General features: G+C 41.2%; 1 pseudogene; it reads right to left on the minus strand.

Moving 5' to 3' along the window:
- Positions 1-491: 491 nt before the first annotated feature.
- The window catches only part of LOC144494030 (leucine--tRNA ligase, cytoplasmic-like), an 86,341-nt pseudogene continuing 71,631 nt past the window's right edge, over positions 492-15,201 (minus strand).

Below are 15,201 nucleotides of genomic sequence, written 5' to 3' on the forward strand. Positions count from 1 at the left end.
GAGCACCAAATCTCAGACATATGCTCAGAACTCCCTCATAAAATGACACCATCAGTAAACAACAAAGAATTGTTTCCAGGATTGTCATAACTGTCCAGGAACGCATTTCGTCTCAGGCTATTCCTGCCTTGTGGGAATGTTTTTTTTTCCTGTATTGATTCGCACACCTGCTCTTTCCAAGTACCTTCCCACCTGCATTCCTGATTCAAATGATGCCTCCGTCACAACGACAACTTCATGTTCCATGATGCTGACAGCCTGTTCTTCATTATGGATGGCCAGTAAATATATGGCTTTATCTCAATTAGGAGGCACTGAGTGCTCCACATCTTTATTAATCATAGACCTGAACTGTCCCCATCCACCACGAATCTCCTCCGCTTGGCATTGGAATGTGAACAATATGTATTTAGATGATGAGACCTGAAGTGACCAATGATACTATGGTTGGATTTGATTGGACGAATCGAACGATTCAATTGGGGTCCGGATCAATTCATTGGCAGATTATCAAGGAACTTTTGGAGCTTTAACACTGCTGACACAAAGAACTGGTTCAGAAAGGCCGTGTGCAGAATCCCGGAATAAAGCTCACAAGAAGAGACAGCATCTGGAAGGAGAAGAGAACAAAGAACTGAATCCATGTGACAACGAAATCCTGGCCAGGTTTTAATTGCAAGTGGAAATCAACCTTAAGTTAAGTAAAGTAACAGATAGCGAGTATTTGGCTTATGCATTGCAAGTATTTACTGTTGTTTAAAAAGCTACAGAATAAAGGAAATTGTGTTTACGTATTTAAAGTCGAATTTGTGCCCTTATTCGCCGCAGAGGTTAAAACACATAGGTTTGGGCAACATAATTGGCACCCTAGATGCGATCCGATACGAAGTAATTGTAAAAATTGCTCCAGATTGGACTCTTAAAACTTGTAAATGATTTTGAACAAGCCTGATGTTTACTCTGAGCGTATCAATGCAGTATAGGGGATCCTAGCTTAAACAGGGCTGGTGGGAACTCTATAACCGGCCGTGAGTGGGATTAAAGACCTATCTTTCTGTTGTATTTTGGGGATTGATTCACGTTACTGATACACCAGGCGTAGGGGGAGTAGGAACTATTTTTTTTAGCACGAAGCAAGTTCCTGGGCTAAGTTGCCTGTCTTCCTCCCTCAGTATAATGTAGAAGTAGCGGGGGGAAATGGCAGAGTGTTCGAAATGGGAAGAAATGTTAAGAGATTATCTCCATAAAAAATGGTCACGTAGGGTGGAATTTTGTATTATTAGTGAAGAGCATCTGGGATCCGTGGGTCAAAAATGTTGGAACGAAGGGTGTCGAGCTCAAGGGAAGCGAGTAGATAAAATGAGTAAAGTTACAGAACTTGCAAATTGCTGGGCCAGTTACACGGAAAAGAATGGACCGTTCAGCGTTTAAATGATGAACTAGGGAATGCAAGGTTAGAAATAAAGCAACTACGAGTAACAATGAAGATAAGAGAGAATGAGTTCCAGCAGGTTATGGGTATAGAAGTACAGGAAATTCAGGAAGTCAAGAAAGTGCAGGAGGATGCTAAAATTGAAATGGGTAGTATGGAGAAAGGTATAGAAGGGCTTCGAGTTAAAGTGGCAGATCAAGAACAAACAAATCAAGCTCATATGCTGCACATGGCTCAGTTTCAGATTCAGTGTGAAAGAGCTTATCATGAAAAGGAGCGAGCTATTATTGAAAAGGATGAGGCTATTAAGGGAATTAAGGGTTATGGGGAGCGGACGTGTACGTGGAACTGAACCCACTATCAAATCAGCCATGATCTTATTGAATGGCGGAGCAGGCTTGAGCGGCTCGATGGCCTACTCCTGCTCCTATTTCTTATGTTCTTATGAGGAAAAGCTGCGTCTGTGTTAACAGAGAAATGTACAAATCTGCAATTAGCATTTAAGGTGTTACACCAACTCAGTAATGAAAAGTAGGCTTCTGCAACTGACCATCCTACGTGCCAGCGAGAACTTGAAAAGTCGAACTCAAAATTATCAATACAACAGGGAATGATGTGTGCATTTGAGGCAGTTGAAGTGCAGGATGAGAAGAATGCAGTAGATTAGGGTGCCTTGATGGCAGCAACTAATCAATATTTGGAACATCATGAAAATTGGCGACCTCCACCTCCATTTCCTGTGGGGCGAGACCCTTCAGCACCTCCAAAGCCACCTCCTGTTCCAATGAACCCGATAACGACTCAACGTAGTGGGGGCGATCAGCCTGAGATAGTTACATATTCAACTCCATTCACGGTAGCAAAACTAGCTGAGATAGCTAAGAAAGTTACTGTATTTGTACCAGCAGCAGACCCGTTTGCTTTCCTTGAAAGTATTAGACAGGCGGGTGTGCTTAATAGGTTGGATGAGGCAGAACGGTAAAATTATGTGTACTGTGTCTTAGTCCAGCTGTGCAATCTGCATTGCCCAATCCTCAAAATGTTGTGGAGGGAACTTTAGTGGAGATGAAAGAAGCGATTTTAACTGCAATTGGATAAAATAAAGGTGACCCAGTAGAAGGATTGAATAGGTGTCGACAGCATAGACGGAAACATCCAACAGCCTTTGCCAGTCCCTTTTGGATCATTTTTTAGAATGATTTGGGTGAATTACAGAGATCACGTGTAGATAAGGAGAACACTGCTCAAAGGGTACGGACTTTGATCTCACATCCTATTGAGGGGAGTCGGAAAACTTTTGTGATTGTTGAGCCAACTGATGTAACACATAATGAGGCATCGGCTATAAGGTGTATTACCCGGGCTTGGGAACGGGAAGTACAGGATTTAGAAAAGGAGACAAATAAAGCTGCAAAACGTGGGAAAATGCTGCCAGTGAGAGCTTTGTATTCTGTCCCTTTATGGAGAAATGAACGTAGAGGGAAAGGTAATGCTGTTTACTCACGGGGAGCTCCACCATATGTGTCCAATGGTGGAGGTCAGCCTATGTATGATTCTAGTCAGATAAAGTGTTTTCATTGTGGGCGATTAGGATTATTTTGCCCCTGACTGTAGGGGACCGTTCCAATCATATACCCAGGGTCCACGGCCTGAGTCGGTCCGAGGTCAGGACAGAGTCCGAGATTCGAGTCGATTCTGAGATCTGGGCAGGGACATTGTAGGTTACCATTACAGAGATCAATACAGCAAGCTCCCGGGAAAGAGACAGAACATGGCAGTTTTCATTATCCTGAACTCCTGCCATATGAAGTGAGACATAGCCGGTGTCTGGACTCTCCAACTTGGGTGTGCAATGCACGATGGGATGGTGTCGGGCGACCTTCAGTGGATGATGAGTTACGAGGCCGCCCCGTCTAGTTCCTGTGGGAAACAAGGGGAATCCTGCAATACCCTTAACACATCCGAAGTTGTTGAACCATCGTGACATACTCATGGTATAACTTACTGAGTGGATTTACTGGTCACTTGCAAGAGGGACTTATTAAAGAACCGTTAATGTTTCAATTGGGAAATATTGTTTGTTACTACCCTGCAATTTTAGTAGATCTTTCCCCGATGGCAGAACACATTTTGGGGTCTGACTTAATGATAAATTGTAACCTTTCTTTTGCTCCAGTTAATTGTTGTATTTGGCAAATGGCTGATATAGATGAAGCTCCAGCAGAAGTAGCTGTCGGGTCGTCCGCGGTTAGAATTTGCACAGTGGGCGAATTTTGGTTTAATCCCGAGCCTAGGTCTGATAATCCCGATACACAAAGAACATAAGAACTAGGAGCAGGAGTAGCCCAGCTAGCCCCTCGAGGCTGATCCACCATTCAATAAGATGATGGCTGATCTTTTTGTGGACTCAACTCCACTTACTCACCCGCTCACAATAGCCCTTAATTCCTTTACTGTTCAAACATCTATCTATCCTTGCCTTAAAAACATTCAATGACGTAGCCTCAACTGCTTCACTGGGCAGGGAATTCCACGGATTCGCAACCCTTTGTATGAAGAAGTTCCTCCTCAACTCAGTCCTAAATCTGCTTCCCCTTCTTTTGAGGCTGTGCCACCTAGTTCTAGTTTCACTCACCAGTGGAAACAACGTTCCTGCATCTATCTTATCTATTCCCTTCACAATCTTATATGTATCTATAAGAATTCCCCAAATTCTTCTGAATTACAATGAGTATAGCCACAGGCTAACCGACTCTGTCCTCATAAGCCAACCCCCTCAACTCCGGAATCAACCTAGTGAATTTCCTCTGCACCCCCTCCAGTGCCAGTATATCCTTTCTCAAGTAAGGAGACCAAAACTGTACATAGTACTCCAGGTGTGGTCTCACCAGCACCTTATACAGCTGCAACATCACCTCGCCGTTTTTAAACTCCATCCCTCTCGCAATAAAGGACAAAATTCCATTTGCCTTCTTAATTACCAGCTGTACCTGCAAACCAACTCCTTGAGATTCCTGCACAAGGACACCCAGGTCCCTCTGCACAGCAGCATGCTGCATTTTTTTTACCATTTAAATAATTGTCCATTTTGCTCTTATTCCTACAAAATGGATGACCGCAAATTTACCAACATTGTACTCCATCTGCCAGACCCTCGGCCACTCACATAGGCTATCTGTATCCCTTTGCAGACTTCCAGCGTCCTCTGCAAACTTTGCTCTGCCACACATCTTAGTGTCATCTGCGACTTTTGACACACTATGCTTGGTCCCCAATTCCAAACCATCTATGTAAACCATAAACAATTGTGGTCCCAACACTGATCCCTGAGGCACACCACCAGTCACTGATCGCCAACCAGAAAAATACCCATTTACCCCCATTCTTTGTTTTCTGTTAGTTAACCAATCCTCTATCCATGCTAATACATTACCCATAACACCGTGCACATTTATCTTATGTAGCAGTCTTTGGAGCGGCAGCTTGTCAAATGCCTTCTGGAAATCCAGATACACAACATCCCCATGCTCCCCATTATCCACTGCACATGTAACGTCGTCAAATAATTCCACCAAATTAGTTAAAGATTACCTTTCCTTAACGAACCCATGCTGTGTCTTACCAATGGAACAATTTATATCCAGATGTCTCTCCATTTCTTCCTTGATGATAGATTCAATCATTTTCCCTACTACAGAAGTTAAACTAACCGGGCTGTAGTGACCTGGCTTTTGTCTACTTCCTTTTTTTAAACAGTGCCATCACATTTGCTGTTTTCCAATCTGTGGGAACCACCCCGGAGTCCAACGAATTTTGGTCAATTACCACTCGTGCATTTGCTATTTCTCCCGCCATCTCTTTAGTATCCTGGGATGCATTCCATCAGGGGCAGGAGGCTTTTCTACCTTTAGCCCCATTAGCTTGCCCAACACCACTTTTCGTGATAATGATAGTTTCTAGGTTCTCACCTGCCACAGGCTTCCTGTCATCAATTTTTGGAATGTTATTTGTGTCTTCCACTGTGAAGACTGACACAAAATACCTGATAAATGCCTCAGCCATTTTCTCATTTTCAGTTCTTACATCCCCCTTCTCATCCTTTAAAGGACCAATGTTTACTTTAGCCACTCTTTTTCATTTTATATATTTGTAGAAACCTTTGCTATCTGCTTTTATATTCTGAGCCAGTTTACTCTCATAATCCATCTTACTTTTTTTTATAGCTTTTTTCGTGACCTTTCAAGATTTCCAAATCCTCGAGGTTCCCACTAATCTTTGCCACTTTGTATGCATTTTCTTTCAATTTGATACCCTCCTTTATTTCCTGAGATATCCATGGCTGATTATCTCTTTTTCTGCAGTTCTTCCTTACCACTGGTATATACTTTTGCTGAGCACTGTGAAAGATTGCTTTGAAAGTCTTCCACTGTTTCTCAATTGTCCCACCATGACGTTTTTGCTCCCAGTCTACCTTAGCCAACTCCTCACTCATCCCTTTGTAGTCTCCTTTGTTTAAGCACAGACACCGGTATTGGATTTTAACTTCTCACACTCCATCTGTATTTTAAATTCAACTATACTGTGATCGTTTCTCACAAGAGGATCCCTAACTGCAAGATCACTAATTATTCCCTTCCCATTACACAGGACCAGATCTAGGATAGATTCCGTTACATATTGTTCAAGAAGCTATCACAGATGCAATCTATGAACTCCTCCTCAAAGCTGCCTTGACCGACCTGGTTTGACCAATTGATATGTAGATTAAAATCCCCCATGGTAATTGCTGTACCATTTGTTGATGCATCCGTTATTTCTTTGTTTATGTCTCGCCCCACCATGATGTCATTATTTGGTGTCCTATAGACTACGCCTATGAGTGACTTTTTCTCCTTATTATTTCTAATTTTCACCCAAATGGATTGAACCTTTTTTTCCATAGAACCTACATCATCTCTCACTACCACCCTGATGTCATCCTTAAATATCAGAGCTACACCATCTCCCTTGCCTTCCTGTCGGTCGCTCCGAACAGTCTGATACCTCTGGATCTTTAACTCCCAGTCGTGACCATCCTGCAACCATGTCTCTGTAATGACCACCAAATCATACTTGTTCGCAATGATCTGTGCTGTCAAATCATTTACCTTGTTTAGAATGCTACGAGCATTCAGATAAAGTGCCCTTATGCCAGTTTTCGAACCGTATTTTTGAATTCTAACACTTCCATTAATAACATCTCCTGAGTTCTCCTTCCTTTTAAACTTATCTCCTGATTTTTGATGTAGTTGGAACATTCTCCCCACATTTTGTCTTTGCTCTCTGCTTCTCGGACTCCTGACATAGGTTCCCATCCCCCTGAGATATTCGCTTAAATCCTCCCCAACCATTCTAGCAAACAAAGGATTATATCAAACACGAGGCTGGGTTTGCGCAGCATTAACATGATTGTGGAAGGATAGAGGGTGAAATCATGATTGAAGGTCCAGATCCGAAATCACAGAAACAATATGTTTTCCCTAAATCGGAGCTTCTCCAGTTGTTCGATGAATTGCTTACCATCCTTATTAATTTAAGTTCTGAAGTTAACCGTGAGAATGATCAAATCATGTAATCTCGTGTGGTTCATTTGGGTACTGGTGTTACTCATGTAAACGAGAGATTAAGCAAAAACGAATTGATTCGATCTTACAATTGCCTCCTTCGAAGGATTTTGGTGCACTTCGATCTTTCCTTGGTTTCGCGGGATACTGCAGAAATCACATTGATGGGTTTGCAACAAAATCTGCTCCATTGTCAGAGCTACTGCGCAGAAATGTTCCATGGCTATGGAGTAAATAGTACACACAAGCAGTTCCTGATTTAAAGCGTGCTTTGGCATCAACACCATCAGTATTGGTGCCAGATCCTGATCTTCCATTTGCATTGGAAGTGGCCGCAACAGGTTTAACTATCTCTGCTGTTCTTTTACAGGAAATACACAACAGACTGGGACCTGTGGCTTACGCCTTCCAACTCCTTACTCAAGTGGAACAAGGGTTTACTGTGCGTTAGTGCCATCTTTTAGCGGTGTTTTGGGCAGTACAATTTTTCACATATATAATTGGCTTTAACCCCTTAACAGTTTTAACAGAACACACACCTCTGCAGCTTTTGTTAGATGGCCGAGTTTAAGATGGCTCTTTTAGTCAAGTTTGTTTCGTACGTGGACTATTCTGCTCCAAGGGCCACCATAAAACTTCACCAAGACATAACTTCAGGGCTGACGACTTGGTGAAACAAGGGGCTCGTTCAGGGGATTTTTGGCAGCCTCCATCTGTGGATCAGATTGAAGCTCTTACAGTTAGTCAGACTAATATTGAAGATGTACAATTGGCTCAGAGTGGAGATGCTGATTAAAATCAAATACAGCAAGGGGTATATCCAACTCCCTATGATAGACGGATCAATTACAACTGAAAGATGGGGTGATTCTTAAAGAGGGACAGTATGTCGTACAAGGCAGGATAGGAATCAAATTATTTACCAATATCATGATGGGCATGCTCATTAAGGCACAGATACCACAGTAGAACGGATTAAGAAATTGTTTTGGTGGCCTAATCTCAGTGATGGTATAAGGCATTTTGTTGAAAACTGTTTGATCTTTGCACAGAACAATCCCGATTGGTATGCACAAAAGGGGATGTTATGATATTATCGGCCTGTAGAGGGACCTTGGACTAATCTTCAAATTGATTACATTGTTCCACGACAGACATGCAAGACAGTTGCATGTATGTCCTGGATATTATTGACACCTTTACAAAATGGATTGAGACATTTCCTGTGCGATCTAATACCGCTAAAGCCACTGCTCAAATTTTAGTACAACATGTTTTTACAAGATGGGGGTTACCGCGGCATATATAATCAGACCAGGGTACACATTTTACTGGGAAGGTCGTGCATATTGTTAGGAAAATGTTTGGAATTACTCAGAAAATCCACATAGCATATTGTCCTCAGTCTAGTGGGATAGTGGAACGAATGAACCATACTTCAAAGAGTATGATAAAGAAGATGGTAAATCAATATAATTCTACCTGGGACATAGTGTTCCCTTTTATCTCTCGTTCCACCGGGTATACACCTCATATGCTAATGACTGGGCGTCCTTTGAGAGGTGTTGACTATCTGTTGGGGTTAGATGCCTCAGAACCAGTACTTACGGCTCTTAATCGTGAAAAGATAGTGTAGCAATTGTTAGAGACTGTACAGGCTGCACATTTTGCAGCAGCTGTCAAGATGGACAGAAGGAACAACAGAGCAAGACCTATTTTGATAGTAAAGTAAATCCAGTTGAGTATGCAGTAGGGCAAAAGGTGATGCTTCATCTTTACAATCCTGGTGGATTTTTCTCTCCCAGATGTTCAGGTCCTTATGCATAATTGACAAAGCCATCCCATCTGTGAACAAAGTGTTATTAGACACTGGGAAAACTGGTTGGTCCCATGTTAACCAGTTGAAATTATGTAGGGCACAAATTAATCATCAGTATCATTGGATTATGGTTATGTCATTAGACTACGGCTTAATGATTTTTTTTCCTCAAGCGATTCGGAATCTGAATACATTCTGAGTTCATTTTCCTTCCCAATCTAGTTCAGAGGAACGTCCTTTCGATGCTTCTGTAAAAAACGAGGTTAAACCAAAATTTTCTGCAGACATTTCGGAGGAATTCCGAGCATTGCATACATCGGGACGGACAGAATTAGTAAATACTTCTGATCACGAGGGGATAGAATATATTGGCAGAGAGGAGTCTGGAATTCAAAAGTTAGAAGGTCCGAAATCTGATGTGACCGTTACTAATGATAATAATCAGGGGTTAGTGGTGTGTTAGTGTAAGGGTTGGCACAGGGATTAAAAGCGACAATTAATTAGACAAAATGCTTCTGTTCAAAATTGAAACTTGTGATCGGGTACAAAGTGAGCTTCTGGGTAGACAGGATGAAGTTCAAATTAAGAAACGTGTGCCTCCAGATAAACCTAGTAAACTTTCTGTGCTTAAACGAGTTCCCAAATGATGAAATAAATCTTGATTGCCATGGTGCTCAAGGCCAACGTTTCTGAGGGTACTTATCACATGTTACACGATCTTGTAGATGGAACACAGTTCAACTTGACACTCTGTATTTTGACACTCTGTGTTCCTTATGTCATTCAGATTGTCTCTAACTCTTCTTGGATGGATCTTCTACAGTTTTGTCTTATTAATGATTCATGAGGGGAAAGTCGTGCTTGACGAACATGTTGGATTTTTATGAAGATGTGACTAGGGCGGTTGATGGAGGAGAACCGGTGGATGCGGTGTTTTTGGATTTCCAAAAGGCGTTTGATAAGGTGCCCCATAAAAGGCTGCTGAAGAAGATTAGGGCTCACGGAGTTGGGGGTAGTGTGTTAAAGTGGATTGGGGACTGGCTATCCGACAGGAAGCAAAGAGTCGGAATAAATGGGTGTTTTTCCGGTTGGAGGAAGGTAACTAGTGGCGTGCTGCAGGGATCGGTACTCGGGCCGCAACTATTTACCATTTATATAGATGATCTGGAGGAGGGGACGGAGTGTAGGGTAACGAAGTTTGTAGACGACACAAAGCTAAGTGGAAAAGTGAATCGTGTGGAGGACGGAGAAGATCTGCAGAGAGATTTGGACAGGCTGAGTGAGTGGGCGAGGATATGGCAAATGGAGTATAACGTTGATAAATGCGAGGTTATACATTTTGGAGGAAATAATAACAAATGGGATTACTATCTCAATGGAAACAAATTAAAACATGCTACCGTGCAAAGGGACCTGGGGGTCCTGGTGCATGAGACGCAAAAGCCCAGTCTGCAGGTACAACAGGTGATCAAGAAGGCAAATGGGATGTTGGCCTATATAGCGAGGGGGATAGAATATAAAAGCAGGGATGTCTTGATGCAGCTGTACAGGGCATTGGTGAGGCCGCAGCTGGAATACTGTGTGCAGTATTGGTCCCCTTATATGAGGAAGGATATATTGGCATTGGAGGGAGTGCAGAGAAGGTTCACCAGGTTGATACTGGAGATGAGGGGTTTGGATTATGAGGAGAGGCTGAGGAGATTGGGTTTGTACTCGTTGGAGTTTAGAAAGATGAGGGGGGATCTTACGGAGACTTATAAGATAATGCGGGGGCTGGATAGGGTGGAGGCGGAGAGATTCTTTCCACTTAGTAAGGAAGTTAAAACTAGAGCACACAGCCTCAAAATAAAGGGGGTCGGTTTAAGACAGAGTTGAGGAGGAACTTCTTCTCCCAGAGGGTGGTGAATCTCTGGAGTTCTCTGCCCACTGAGGTGGTGGAGGCTACCTCGCTGAATATGTTTAAAGCGCGGATGGATGGATTCCTGATCGGTAAGGGAATTACGGGTTATGGGGATCAGGCGGGTAAGTGGTACTGATCCACGTCAGATCAGCCATGATCTTATTGAATGGCGGGGCAGGCTCGAGGGGCTAGATGGCCTACTCCTGCTCCTATTTCTTATGTTCTTATGATAGTTTCCTGTTGCTTCTTCTCACCAGAATTGGTTCTTAACTTTCCTTTTCATTATGGGATATTTTATTATCATCCTATAGAGATGATAATGCTTTTACATCCGCCTAGTGGTAAATCACATAATTTGAAGTAATTATCGATTTACCAATGTAACGGGTAAGGTTATTTTCTATTTAAGCCAAATTGGTTCCAACAGGAAGATAAATCCATCAGTTTCTAAATGAGAACAAGAGCTAATATAAACTGTACATAACAGCAGGTTATGTTCCGTTGCAGGGGAAATGACTTTTTTCCGTGGTAATTGCTCTTCTGATTTTGCTGAATGATGTCAGATCGTCACAATCGGTATCTTACAACAGACATGACAAAAGACAACTGGGAGATTTATGGTTTACTCCTTCGAATGCAACACAGTGTAAAGAGTGGCATTCATGGGTTATGTTTGGATGTCTATACATGTTCAAATATGAGTTTGCTGTACAATGATATAATCAAACTCATTGTGCCATGTTTAAGTTTACAAGAGGTTCAATTATGTCACGGCGTGTAACTTTTTTTAGTGACAACTGTACGATTTACAATGTTATGTAGAACCTATATACCCCGAGATGAGATTGGTAGAATTCAAATTCCAATACAAATTCCTGATAAGTATGAACGTGGTGTTTGCAAAGGGGTTCATGATGCAGATAAGGATTATCTTAAATATCAAGTACATTGGAGAGTTGAACTTACCTCTTGAGTACCTTCTTTGGTACATAGTACACCTGAATTTGAATCTGAATTTTACTCAACGACCTCATCTCCACCAATGATATATCCTTGTCCAGTGAATACTCTGGACTTCAAAATGGTTTAGTAATAACAGATATTAACGGGATAGTTTATGACAATATTTGCTGTGAATTGGTACCAGTTGTATTGGATTTCATTCAAGTACATTTACCTGATTGGTGTCCCTCTCAACTTTGGGAGTTATATTTTTATTTAACACAGAGAGTGGTAAAGCAAGAAGTAACAAATGAAGAGCAAGAATGGTTTAGTGATTCAAAAGGTCGCCAAAGGAGGCAGTTAATTAATGATTTGGCAACTTCTTACAGAGCAGGAGTGCCCATGGTTAGTATTCTTGATTTGGCAAATCTGGACTTTAAACTTCAAACATTAACGGGCAGGTTAAGCAAATAATGGCTGAAGTAAATAACAATAAACAGAATGCTGCATCAGGATCATTCTTCTTACAGCGTGCGAATAAATATATGGTGACTGTGTTAGAAGGACGTACTCAAACCAAACTATTAAAGACAATGCTGTTGACGACAGGAGCAGCAGAATAGAACATTATATAGTGTTTATGGGAATTGGATGTTAGAGCAACTTAGAGAGAATCGGAACAAGCTAACCAGGGGAAGGTTCCACCCTGGATAAGTAATGTACAGTTAGATTATTTGAGTCCTGGGCGAAGACATCCTAATGTATCCTGATGTCAATTTCGACAATTAGCTAAGGGTTGGTTTGAGGATAATTGTGGTGGAAAGTTACATAAAGCTTTAGGATTAGTAGTGGGGATTCCAATGCTTCCAATGGATTCAGTGGGATGGAAAGTACCGGAGGTTTAGAAAATTGGTACCATTATCGATGGTATGTGGATGGGATATGATAATGTTTTACCTTTTGTTGTAGAAAAAGAGGGAAATTTGGTGGGTGCTTTAAGGGAGTGTCGACAATCGGAAAGACTATTTGTTTGTCCATATCCCATATATTCAAATGAACAGGCTTCGTGTGGGTTTAAGTTGATGACAATTTAAATTGTACAATGGAAGTTAGGCGTCTAGATACAGACATTACGAAGGTAGCTTATAGAGGAAAGGGTGAATATTGCATTATCTCCTCATTAGACCATTATCAGCATGGAGCTTTGGTTCGTAATATCACTCACACTTGTTTTTGTGTTACTCCACAAATACCAGCGGGAATAAGCTATATTGAATTAGTTGAAATACATCAAAGACAAGAATCAATATTAAACGTAACAGATCAACTACAAGACACTTTAGGTCAATATTTTGAACAATATATTGAATTCTACTATCAACCTACTACCTGAACATTTGGAGTATATTAGAACACGCTTAGCTACAGCTTCTCACATTTTCATTCAAGTGAAACAAATAGTTAAAACTATTGATCAGGATATCAAGAATATAAAGGAAACAAATTGGTGGGATGATTTCTGTAATTGTGGTTGGAACATACAAACTCATCCTTGGGTCCAATTAATGCTCGTGCTGCAGTATTATTAATCTTGAGTACTTTGTTGTATTTCATTGTGTTAACAATAAGATTTACCAAGTGGAAGAAAGAGATAATAAAACAGTTGAATGAGGAAATATGGTGCTATAAGAAAGAATGTTGTTTGTAATGTCTTAAGTGGTGTATGTAATATAACATTGATATGGTGTAACTTGCATTAATTTAGTTGATTGGCTTGAGGTTTAAGTTTCACTTGCAGATGAACTTGGTCATTTTCTGTGATCCATTTCGCTTGCGCTCGAGGATCAAGAGGAGAGACTGTGGCTGAATGGAGTTTTAACTTTTAATATGCTGAAAGATCTTCAATCAAGCAAAGCTGATTTTTAGGATAAAGTTGTTTTTTTTCACTATGCTGGATTTTCCTTGTGGCCAGTGGTCTGGAATTTTTCAAAGGACATAAGATTTCAGATTCAACAGCTTGTCCTTGGCGGAAATGAGTGGTGAACATACTTTTGGAGCCAGTCTTCCATAGCTGAGCATTGGAATGTAATCAATATGCACTTTGATGATGAGGCCTGAAGTGACCAACAATACTATCGTTGGATTTGATTGGCCTAATCGAACGATGCAATTGGAGTCCTGATCAATTCATTGGCAGATTACCCAGGAACTTTTGGAGTTTTAACACTGCTCACACAAAGATCTTGTTCAGAAAGGCTGTGTGTAGAACCCGGGACTCAAGCTCACCAGAAGAGGTTACATCTGGAAGGAGAAGAGAACAATGAACTGACTACATGTGACAACAAAATCCAGGCCGGGTTTTAATTGCAAGTGGAAATCCTTCTTAAGTTAAGTAAAATAGCTGATAGCGAGTATTTGGTTTATGCATTACAAGTATTTACTGCTGTTTAAGTAGCTACAGAATAAATAAAATTGTGTTTAAATAGTTAAAGTCGACTTTGAGCCTTTATTCGCTGCAGAGGTTAAAACATACAGGTTTGGGCGACAGGAGTGTATTCCTTGGAGTTTAGAAGAGTGAGAGGGGATCTCAAAGAATATTATAAATTTTGAAGAGGATTAAACAGGGTGCGTTCAGAAAGAATGTCCCCGTTGACGAGGAGTCCAGAACTAGGGGTCAACGTTGAGGACAACCCTTTTAGGAGTGAGCTGCGGAGAAATTTCTTCACCCAGAGTGGTGAATCTGTGGAATTTCCTACCACAGAAAGTAGTTGAGATGAGAACATTGCATAATTTCAAGAAGAGATACGATATAGCCCTCGGGGATTAAGTAGATTAAGGGATATGGGGGCATGTTGGGATCAGGATATTAATTTTGATGATGAGCTATTATCAAAGTGAATGGCGGAGAAAGCTCGAAGGGCCGAATGGCTTACTCCTTCTTCTATTTTCTATGTTTCTAATTGAATAATTCCTGGGGCGAAACACATTAAGCTCACCCTTATATAAAAATTAAAACATGTTGTGTTCTGTGTTAGCTAAATAAAATGCCTTGCAGTTTCTGTTTTGACCTTCACAATGATGCATTAAGCTGATGCATTTGTTAGACTAAAACTATATATTTAAATAAAGTTTGCTCCGATAAAAGTTAACTAGTGAGCCATTATAATCACCCCAGGAGTGAAACATTTATCGTCACTATAATGCTAAAATCGCAAGAAGAACTGGTGCTTTATCTTGATGAATTGGGGCAGTGGGCTGATGAATGGCAGATGGAGTTTAATTTAGATAAATGTGAGGTGATGCATTTTGGTAGATTGAACCAGGGCAGGACTTACTCAGTTAATGGTAGGGCGTTGGGGAGAGTTACAGAACAAAGAGATCTAGGGGTACAGGTTCGTAGCTCCTTTTAAAGTGGAGTCACAGGTGGACAGAGTGTGAAAAAGGCATTCAGCATGCCTGTTTTCATTGGTCAGGACATTAAATACAGGAGTTGGGACGTCTTGTT

The sequence above is a fragment of the Mustelus asterias genome, chromosome 5, assembly GCF_964213995.1.
Source record: "Mustelus asterias chromosome 5, sMusAst1.hap1.1, whole genome shotgun sequence".
Lineage (NCBI taxonomy): Eukaryota > Metazoa > Chordata > Chondrichthyes > Carcharhiniformes > Triakidae > Mustelus > Mustelus asterias.